The following is an 11703-nucleotide window of genomic DNA, read 5'->3' on the forward strand; positions in this document are numbered from 1 at the left end:
GCAGATTGCACAACAAAGTAACAGCATCAGTTCAGGGTCTCCTGTCTCTGCTGTTCTCCTCCCCTCTCCAGATGTCTCCTTTCCCTGGACTTAGCGCCTCAGAAAAGTTAGATTCCCAGTACTCACCCTCATCCATCTCCCTCCTTCTGTCAGCCAAGGCCCTTCAACGAATCAGCATTAAGACTCTAGACCAAATTGCCTCTCTAAGCATTTAGTCATCTCACTAGAACCTTTCCCTCCGTCCTGAGGCGGGCGGGGCTACAATTTCCTCCTCCTCCTCCTAGTACTCCTCCCGTTCTTAGGTTTCCCGTTGTTCCGGGTACATCTTAGCTTAAGGAAGAGCGCTTCTGTCGAAAGCCTTTTTTAGGATTGCTGAGGGATTTGTTTCTGAGGTCTCCTTTTTAAGCTGAGAAGATTCCACATGGAAGGCAAGGCGTGGTTTGGATCTGGCATTTTCTGCCTTTGTCACTTCAAGGCTTGGGACCCAATTCACTCTAAGTCAAGGAGAGAGATGAGGAAGGAAGGAGCTACCCTCTGGAAGGTTATTCACGAATAGCCATAGGACCAGAGAACTTTGCATATTGTATCTTTAACGAGTATATTAAAATGGTGAATTATTGTGCTATTGGTTAAAAGTGAAGCTGACAAACTCTCCAAGAATAAGGGGGAATGCCTATAATACAAGGTTAACTGGAAGGAAAAAGCAGGATAGAAACAATGCAGCTTATTCCAATGTTGTAAAAACTGTTGTTTGTGCAGGTGGACTCATTTTTAAAAGACAGAAGTAAATACCATAAACTGCTCTTTTGTGAGAGCAGATTGTGAATGATTGTGATTTCTACTTGAGATGATTTATACTTTTCTTAATTAAACAAATCCACAGTTCGAGGGTAGGGCTTCCCTAGTGGCTCAAATGGTAAAGAATCTGCTTGCAATGCAGGAGACCCAGGTTTGATCCTTGGGTTGAGAAGATCCCCTGGAGAAGGGAATGGCTACCCACTCCAGTATTCTTGCCTGGAGAATTCTGTGGACAGAGGAGCCTGGCAGGCTACAGCCCTTGGGGTCGTAAAAAGTCAGATGCAAATGAGTGACCAGTGCACACACACAGTGCAAGGGTAAGACGTTTTAATAAGGGAGGGAAATTTTTTTTTTTTTTTTTTTGCTGCACCCCTCAGTGTGTGGGACCTTAGTTTCCTGGCCAGGGATTAAACCCATGTCCGCTGAAGTGCAAACACAGAATCTTAACCACTGGACCACCAGGAACATCCCAGGAAAAAAAAATTTTTTTGTTGTTTTTTTAAAGAAAAAGTGAGAAAAGTAGAAGGAGGACCATGGCTGGAGATCTGGGCCTGAGTATTCAGCCAGACTGACAGTTTAAAGAGAGAAGCAGAAGCATCCAGTCAACAATCCTGGAGGAAGTATTTGGTTTGGTAAAATAATAGTGCTGCAGAGAAAACAGAAAGACATTTACATATTTACTGATCATTGTCCAAGGTGTGTAGGAGGCGCCTAATTGTCTGGGTTAATCTGTGTGATTCATCACACATTTCTGTGCTTATTACAACGAAAGCTTTCTGTCATATCCTTTGCCTTTTTAAAATGTGTTGAGTGTATTTAAGGAAATGGTCCTAGTTGGATACACTGGACTCACTCGTGTTGGAGGGCGGTATACATTTTGGTAAATTTCCTTCTCGTTATTTTGTCTATGCTGAGGTGGTTTGTTTTTTTCCCATAGTTGCAGTCATCCTGTATTTTAAGATAGAACTTGTTTAAAGTGATCATTTCCATATAAGACAATTTGCCATTCTACTTGAAAATATGGCCTTAAACAATATAATGACTTTTGCCTTGTAAAATAAGCTTTTATACTTTTAAAACTTATTTGTTTATTATTTATTCAAACCCTTCAATTCTTATTTGGGGGCTTATATGGGAAAAGAGGTTCTCCTAAAATAACTATAATATTTTTATCCAGGTTAACCAAACAAATTCCATTTTGTCAATCCTGTTGGCCCCATTAAGACTGAGTTTCCCAATTTCCAGTACTATTTTCCTTCCCTCCTTCCTTCATTTTTATAAAAATTGATGACTGTGATGTTGATGGAACCATGTTAGTAGTTTTGAGGCACACAAAGGTAGTAAAAGCTGATCTTTAACCTCTTGTTTAATATGTTAGTGGAGATAAAACACACACAAATATTCTCTACAGAGGACCCTTCCCTGAGTAGCAGGGTCAGAACCATGGGGGTCTTTTAGGGAGGAGCTCAGGAAAGGCTTTGTGATATGTGAGCAGCCACTGGTCATGAAGGATGAAGAGGATTTAAGAAAAACAGAGAGAGAGAGAGAGAGATGGTAGGAAAAAGAATTTCCAGGCCAAAGGCACAGCTTGAACAAAGGAGGAAAATGGGGAAAGCTAGGGCTTCTTCTGAAACTGGCATGGGAATTGTCTGCATCGACCAACGAGAATCAAAGCAAAGGGTCAGAGGCTTGGAGTTTCAAAATTGTAAAAAAAAAAAAAAAAAAAAGCTGTTTTTCCTTCACTGCTTTAGAAATTAGAGTTTTATAGATGCTGGTGATTAGTTTTAAAACTTGAACATCCCACATCAAATTGAGCTCTTGATTACTCCCAGCCTTATTTATTACACTAAACCTTGGTTCTTGACCAACTCCATAAACCTGTCAGCTTCTTCATTCTTTTTTTTAATTGAAGTATCATTGATTTACAATGTTGTGTTAATTTCTGCTGTACAGCAAAGTGACTCTGCTATACATACATACATACACATTCTTTTTTCTATTATTTTCCATTATGCTTTATCCCAGGATATTAAATGTAGTTCCCACACCAGCCTCTTATATGTGCTTGCCACCCCACCTGGAATGTAGCTAGGTAACTATATCGGGCAACTAATTTTTAATTAGGTTATAATCAATTGATTAAGTTATGATCAATGTTCATTACAGTTTTTATGGCCCAGCAATACCACTCCTGCAAATATATCTGGACAAAACTTTAATTCAAAAAGATACATGCACCCCTGTGTTCATAGCAGCACCTTTCACAATAGCCGAACCGTGGAAGCAACCTCAATGTCCATCGACAGATGAATGGAGAAAGATGTGGTACATATATACAACGCAATACTGCTCAGTCATACAAAAGAACAAACTAATGCCATCTGTAGAAACATGGATGCAACTAGAGAGTGTCATACGAAATGAAGTAAGTTAGAAGGAGAAAGACAATATCGTCTGATATCACTTAGATGTGGAATCTAAAACACGGCACAGATGAACTTCTCTACGAAACAGAAGCAGACTCACATAGAACAGACTCGTGCTTGCCTAGGAGGAGGGAGGAAGGACCGGGATGGAGCAGGAGTTTGGGGTTGGCAAGTGCAAACTATTATACAGAGAATGGATAAACAATGAGGTCCTCTGTAGGGACCTAATGGAGCACAGGGAGCTATATGCAGTCTCCTGTGATAAACCGTAATGGAAAAGAGTATTAAAAAGAATGTATATAGGTGTACAACTGAGTCACTTTACTGTACGGCAGAGATCGGCACAACACTGTGAATCAACTATACTTCAATTAAAAAATACTCATGGTTTTGCAAATCATGTTCTTTGACCATATTATATTCTGTTTATAGATTTTTTTTTCCCCCTTAAAGACTACACAGTCAAGTTTTACATTTAGTTTCAAGGGGGGAAAAGCCCTTTAAACATAGAATCGTTTCTGTGTTGATTAAAGACTAACCTCTATTAGGGTTAATCCACTCGATTTGTCCTACAAGACAGCAAGCTCTGAGATCTTTAACTCTAAAATAAATACAGACACATTATAATCCTCTCGTGGTTCCACACCCTTAATATGTGTTTACTGGGTTCTCCACTTGAAAATCCTGCAGTCACTTCAGATTCAGTATCTTCAAAATTGAACTCGTTAGCCCCACCCATCCCCCAGAAATTCATATAATTTCTTACTCATCTTTGTAAATATTACAAAATTTCGTTAGTTGTTTGGAACCTTCTATTTGAAGGTCTTGTGACCAAATGGAGAGAACAGAGGTGTCTGAATTAGGGAACCTGGTTTAGGATACTGCTTTAGCGCTTCTGAGATTGTTTGGCTTTATTGAACCTTGATCAAGGAAGTACTGATGAGAGCTTCAGCCCTGTGTAAAATGGGGTTGAGAGTAGTGCTCAGTTCATGGAGTTCTTTTGAGAATCAAAGGGATAGTGTTTGTGGAAGTGTTAAAGTGCTCTCCAAACATTAGCCCGTTTCACTGATAATAGTAATATTTATGATCCTTCAGATTGTGCGATTCATGTTGCGTGAAAGACCATGTGTCAAGATCTGTTGTTAAGATACTCAAGAAGACATTCATGACAACAGAGAAATTGTCACAGCCAAGTCCAGCCTCTCAATCTCAGTCTTGTCAGTACTCCTGGCTAGATTATTCTCAGGGGAACTGAGGAAACCACGGATAAGTGAACTGATTGGATCATACCCTTGCCTCACACTTGTCACTGGTTTGCATTGCTCCCCACATTCTGCCACCACATTCACCCTGACCACATCTCCATCTGTATTGCCCTCAGTTCTACCTCTGATTTCTGATTTTTTTGGTGGTTTGCCCAATTCCCAAATGAAAGTCTTTCTCTAAGCCATACCCTTCTCTGGTCACACTTTCTACCCGCTGTCTAGGTCTCAGCAAAAATGTCAGTCCCCACAGAAGCTTTTTCTAACTAGCTGAGGCCCCACATTTACTCTCTTAGAACTCTTGGATTCTTCTTCACAGCACTGATCACACTCTGAATTCGTCTCCCCACTAGACTTTTCTGTCTTTCTGTGTGTCATCCGGATGATCCTACCTGATCCGACTAAGCCCTCTACAAAATAGCATTTTCTATGCTATCTGAATTAAAACAAACACCAGTCCTTTCCCTATGAAATCAGCAGGAAGTCGAGAAATTCCTGGGATCCCCTCCCCATAAGTCCTAGAGCATCCCCAGGGTTGCTTACTGTTTTCCAGAAATCCTCCTGCTCTCCTGACAGCTGCTGCCTGCTTGAAGACTAGGAACTCAGCCTCACTCTTTTCAAGGATAAGTTAGCTGGCTCTGCCAGGCTAGAGGCTCTTGACCAACTCCATAAACCTGGAGGATGGCAAAGGCCTTCAGTTATAAGGCAGGGAGGGTGGGGAAGGAGGGCTTAGTGAAATCAGCCACACCTACCTGGGATCACTTCCTGAACCCCTGCTGCTGAGTCTGGGTTTCTATCCAGACAGCCCCTTCCTGGTAATGAGCTGCACCTGTCTTGTCCTCACTTGCCTATCTGATCTCAGTCTGGACCACCCCCGGCCATCAAACTTGTTCTAATAACAACTAAACATCCAAGGGGAGTTAGTCATAGTTGGTCCCTGGGTACCTTTCTTTCCAGGATCTTCTCTTGCCCTTCAAAAATGATGGAGGAATTTTGTCTAAACAGCTAGAACTGGGTTGGAGGTTATGCGTAGCAAACCCATCAGTTTTTCCAGCCAAAAATATTTTTATCCTTTTATTAGCTATGTTAATCCCATCAATTATGCTACAATCATATTTTGTTACATCTTCAGGCTGCACATCATCTAATTTCCTCCACTTCTTTCCATTCCCACCCCAAAGCAAACATTGTCAGATCAATTCCCTGCTTAAACTCTTCCCATATCTTCTTATTCCCCTTAGAGTAAGATCCAAAGGATATAAAGCAGTATCCAAGGCCCTGCCTGTTCCAGCCTCTGTTTTCCTTCTCCTCTCTCTCTCTGCCGTAGCTATTTGTTCATGTGACAAATCTTTGCCCAGCATCTAAGTGCCAGGTGCTGGAGATACAACAGAGAACAAGACTGATGATGTCATTGCCCTCGTGGAACTTAGACTTTAATGGGGGAGGGACTACATTTAAATTTAGAGTCAATGAACAATGAAGTGAATGGATAAATAGACAAAATATACTCAGGTGGGGATAACTGAAGAAAAACAATAAACAGGGGGATGAAAGAGAGAATATTTGGAGGCAAGATGCTACTTTAGATATTGATCTGAAGCTAAGTGACGAAACAAACCTAGTTGTTTGAAAATTGGGGCAGGAAACTAAGTTCAAAGGCCCTAGGGCTGGAAGCAGGGGTGCAGGGAGTGTGGGGGTTGAAGAGGTGACGAACTGTTGGAGGAAAAGGACAGCCAGTGTGACAGGGATAAGAGAGGTGTGGGGAATGGCTGGATGGGGTCAGAGAAAAAGGAGGGGCCAGATCTCACTGTACACTAAGGGTAGGAGTTTGGGATTTCCTCTGAGCTCCCCTGGTTCCTTGGGCACATCTGCTCAAAGCCTTCTCTCATGCATTTGCCTGGACTGCTCTCCCCTCTTCTGTTCTCCTACCTAACTTCTCCTCTTTCTCAGAACTCCAGCTTAAACATCCTTTTCTCCCGGATGACTTCTTTGATACATGTTCATGTAATTTGCATGCATTTCACTTACTCATTCCACAAAGAGTTATTGAGTGCCTGTAATGTTTCAAACATTTCATGCAAAGATAGGCACAATAAAGGACAGAAAAGGCAAGGACCTAACAAAAAGCGGAAGAGATTAAGAAGAGGTGGCAAGAACACACAGAAGAACTATACAAAAAAGATCTTCATGACCCAGATAATCACAAAGGTGTGATCACTCACCTAGAGCCAGACATCCTGGAGTCTGAAATCAATTGGGCCGTAGGAAGCATTACTACAAACAAAGCTAGTGGAGATGATAGAATTCCAGCTGAGCTATTCCAAATCCTTAAAATGACGCTGTTAAAGTGCTGCACTCAATATGCCAGCAAATTTGAAAAACTCAGCAGTGGCCATCAGACTGGAAAAAGTCAGATTTCATTCCAATCCCAAAGAAGGGCAATGCCAAAGAATGTTCAAATTACTGTACAATTTCACTCATTGCACATGCTAGCAAGATTATGCTCAAAATCCTTCAAACTAGGCTTTAGCAGTACATGAGCCAAGAACTTCCAGATGTACAAACTAGATTTAGAAAAGGCAGAGGAACCAGAGATCAAATTGCCAACGTCCGCTGGATTATAGAAAAAAGCAAGGGAATTCCGAAAAGACATCTACTTCTGCTTCATTGACTATGCTAAAGCCTTTGACTATGATGATCACAACAAACAGTGGAACATAAGAGATGGGAATACCAGACCACTTTATCTGTCTTCTGAGAAACCTGTATGCAGAACAAGAAGCAACAGTTAGAACTGGACGTGGAACAATAGACTGGTTCAAAATTGGGAAAGCAGTACATCAGGGCTGCATATTGTCACCCTCCTTATTTAACTTATATGCAGAGTACATCATGTGAAATGCTGGGCTGGATGACTCACAAGCTGGAATCAAGATGGCTGGAAGAAATATCAACAACCTCAGATATGCAGATACCACTTCAGTGACAGAAAGTGAAGAGGAACTAAAGAGCCTCTTGATGAAGGTGAAAGAGGAGAGTGGAAAAGCTAGCTTAAAACTCAACATTCAAAAAATAAAGATCATGGCATCCAGTCCCATCACTTCATGGCAAATAGGGGAAAAGTGGAAACAGTGACAGATTTTATTTTCTTGGGCTCCAAAATCACTGTGGACAGAGACTGTATCCATGAAATTAAAAGATGGTTGTTTCTTGGAAGAAAAGCTATGACAAACCTAGACAATGTATTAAAAAGCAGAGACATCACTTTGCCAGCAAAAGTCCTTCTAGTCAAAGCTATGGTTTTTCCAGTAGTCATGTATGGATGTGAGAGCTGGACTATAAAGAAGGCTGAGAGCCGAAGAATTAATGCTTTCAAACTGTGGTGCTGGAGAAGACCCCTGAGAATCCCTTGGACAGCAAGGAGATCAAACCAGTCAATCCTAAAGGAACTCAACCCTGAATATTCATTGGAAGGACTGATGCTGAAGTTCCAGTACTTTGGCCACCTGATGTGAAGAGCTGACTCATTGGAAAAGACCCTGATTCTGGGAAAGATTGAAAGCAAGAGAAGAGGGTAACAGAGGATGGTTGGATGGCATCATTTACTCAGTGGACATGAGTTTGAGCAAACTCCAGGAGATAGTGAAGGACAGGGAAGCCTGGCATGCCGCAGTCCATGGGGTGGCAAAGAGTTGGACATGACCCAGTGGCTGAATAACATCAAATGTTTCCAAGGGTTTCCCAAGTGGCTCAGTGGTAAAAGAATCTGCCTGCCAAGGCAAGAGTCAGAGGAGAAGCTGGTTCAATCCCTGGGTCAGGAAGATCCCCTGGAGGAGGGAAATGGCAACTCACTCCAGTATTCTTGCCTGGAAAATCCCATGGACAGAGGAGCCTGGCGGACTACAGTCCATAAGGTCACAAAGTGTCAGACACGACTGAATAACTGGACATGCGTACACGCATGTTTCAAGAGGACCTAGTGAGTCTGGTGAAGGGTGGAGGGTGAGGACAGGAAAACCAAGAGGAGGCTGTCCCAAGAAGCCAAAGAAAGAGTGTTTCAAGAAGCAGAGAGTGCTGATTGGAATCAAGTGCTGACAAGTCACCAAGTAACACAAAGCCTGAAAACTATCCATCAGCTTGTGACATAAAGACTATTATACCTTAGTGAGAGATGTTCATAGCGTGATGGGGGAGAGGAAAAGATACTGGAGAGAGTTGAGGACTGCGTAAGAGGGGAGGAAATGGAGAAAGTGAATGTGGGCAAAGTTGGAACTGACTTTCTTTCTTTTTGCCAGGCTTTACTTTTGTTCTTTTAAAAATCATCAATGAAAGAGGAATTTCATTATGCAGGTAGGTAGAGGCCAGTTGAAGGGGATATTTTCCACTGTCCCTTTATTTTCTATTCAAAACCATATTCAGTAATATTTAAATGTGACCCACTTTTGTTTCAGTCCTCTGTGGATGAAAATTCATGTTTTTTCTCCCTTTCCTTTTCTGAATGTTCAAGTGGACCCCATAATTTATGGGAAAAGAAATACACAGGATTTCTTATACTAGGTGATTCCTTCAAAGAGAAATTGAAGACAGAAATTATTTATAGATATAACATTGGATATAATTCCCTCATTTGAGACCTGTTATAGGCAAGACTTGCATTATTTGTAATTTTAACATAAAAGAGCAGGTTGGCGTGATTTGGATAGAAATTTCTTATAAGAATTTTGGAGCGATGTTACATATTCTGCTTGTGGCAACATGAGAAATCTGTCATCTGAATAGATGTGGCAAATTTTAGTTTAACTTGCTTTTGATTTTTGTTTTTCTTCCAAAGAAGTAGAGAAAACTTCTCACCAAGATAAGATGATTTTCAGGAGAATATCAGGTACATAAAGGATAATTTGACCAAGAGTGTCCCCAAATAACAGTTCTTTTAAGAAGTTTGGTTGTGAGGAAGAATAGCATCTGGAGAGGTCAAAGGAGGGATTTCCCCTAAAGTTGGAGGATTGAGCATGACTAGGTGCTAATGGAAAAGAATGAGTAGGAAAGGATTGGCTACATGATAGAGGAAAGAGAAGGAATAATCCAGGAGCCTCAAACTCAAATGTCTAAGGGGCCAGTAGGTGACCTAAATGAATGATACAGTGGACTGTAAGAAATGGATAGTGGCAGAAACTGCAAGACTCTGGAGAGCACAGGCTCCTTCTAAATACTGGCCTGAGGCACAGTGGTGGCCTAGGGGTTGATGGAACTGTTCTTGATGGTGATGGCGGTATACACACAAATGTATGTCTTGATCAAAACTTATGGAATTATAGACTAAAAAGGAAAGGTTTTACCTTCCATTTTCCCTTATTTTAAGTAAGATAAAAATAAAAGGAAAAAACCTATATAGGTCAAGCATAGGATATGTCTGTGGGCCATAACAGTTTTACGGCCTCTGGAATGTTTGAGAGGATTGTTTGTTCTTCAGTCGCTCAGTCGTGTCCGACTCTTTGTGATCCCATGGACTGCAGCACGTCGGGCTTCCCTGTCCTTCACTATCTCCCTAAGTTTGCTCAAAGTCACATCCATTGAGTCAGTGATGCCATCCAACCATCTCATCCTCTGTCACCCCCTTCTCCTCCTGCCCTCCATCTTTCCCAGCATCAAGGTCTTTTCCAATGAGTCAGCTCTTCCCAACACGTGGCCAAAGTATTGGAACTTTAGCTTCAGCATCAGTCCTTCCAATGAATATACAGGGTTGATTTCCTTTATGATTGACTGGTTTGATTTCCTTGCTGTCCAAGGGACTCTCAAGAGTCTTCAACACCGCAGTTCGAAAAGATCAATTCTTTGGCACTCAGCCTTCTTTATGGCCCAGGTCTAACACTAAGAGGATAAGGCTTCTTAAAACATACGAGGAAGGGGACCCAGATGTCTGGTGGGAGAGATTTGCCTCAGAAGGAGGAGGGAAATGGTCTCCATGGTAACAGGAGGACCTGTAGTAAGGGAGTGAAAGCAGGCAGGTGAGTTTGTGGCAGGAATCTGAGGGCTTTTGTATTTGATGATTTCAGTTTTGCCAGTGAATCAGGAAGCCCAGTCATCTGTTGACTCTGTGGTGGGAAGTGGAAAGTCACATACTGGAGAAGAGTAGGGATAGTTCGATACAGACACAGAGATTTCAAAAATAAATGGACTAGGAAAAAAATGATAGGCTTGTTAGGCAGTATTTCAAGCCCTTCTGCGGTTGGTGGTTATATTAATTAAGCTTGACTTCAGCTGTATATAACAAGAAAAACACACCAAAATAATGATGTCTTTAAAAAAAATCAAAGTTGACTTCTTTCACACAGAGAGATTATGGAGGTAAGACGAGGGCTGGTATATGACTTCATCAGGGATCAGAATGACTGCTTTTTGCTTCAGCATCTTGGCTCTTGGCTTCCATCCTCAAAGTTACCTCATGGTTCAAGATGTCATCGGGGGCCACACTGGATGGTACGGGGTGGCGCGTCCACTCAGTCAGCTCTCTTACACTTTACTGCTGCAGTAGCACAACATTTTCCCTTGTTTTCTGTAACATAGACACTTGGCCACACCTGTGTACAAGGACACCTGGGAAATACACTACTTTATGCCTGGCAGCAGTGTTTCCAACTAGTTATCAGTTCTCTTACATTTTAGAGCACGGAGTTGGGAATCTCTGCCACACTGATCTGCTCTGCCTTGCGCTTTTCTTCTCTGGTGGGGATCATCTCCGGATATGGCCATGGAGAAACCTGGGTGTTGTTTTTACCAGGGGCTGGAGTTTTATCAGATGAATTGTAAAATAAAAAGTATAAAATAAAAGTCCTGAGGAATAAGAATCTAGAACTGCCTTGAGAGAGGGACTAAAATTATGAACCATAGATTCTAAACTAGATTTGGAGACAGGTGAGGGCAGGTGGAAGCTGATGGATAGTGAAAAATTAGAGGGCTGAATTACAGACATCCTGATGCCGTGGAAGAAATGTTCCTGTGGAAGAAATTGAGTGGGGCAGGAAGTTGTGGTGGGAGGTGAATTTAGGCTGTGGACAGACAGCCGCCAATCATCATTTTAAAGAAAGGAGATGGGACGACCACACCCTGAATCTCAAGTGAAGATCAGGAAGTGAGAAGAGTCCACCAAACCTCTTTCCTGTTTCTGTCTCTTGCACGTCTGTTTCCTGCTTCTGTGAGTCTGGATCTGTAGTATTCCA

Source organism: Bos mutus, chromosome 21 (assembly GCF_027580195.1).
Source record: "Bos mutus isolate GX-2022 chromosome 21, NWIPB_WYAK_1.1, whole genome shotgun sequence".
Lineage (NCBI taxonomy): Eukaryota > Metazoa > Chordata > Mammalia > Artiodactyla > Bovidae > Bos > Bos mutus.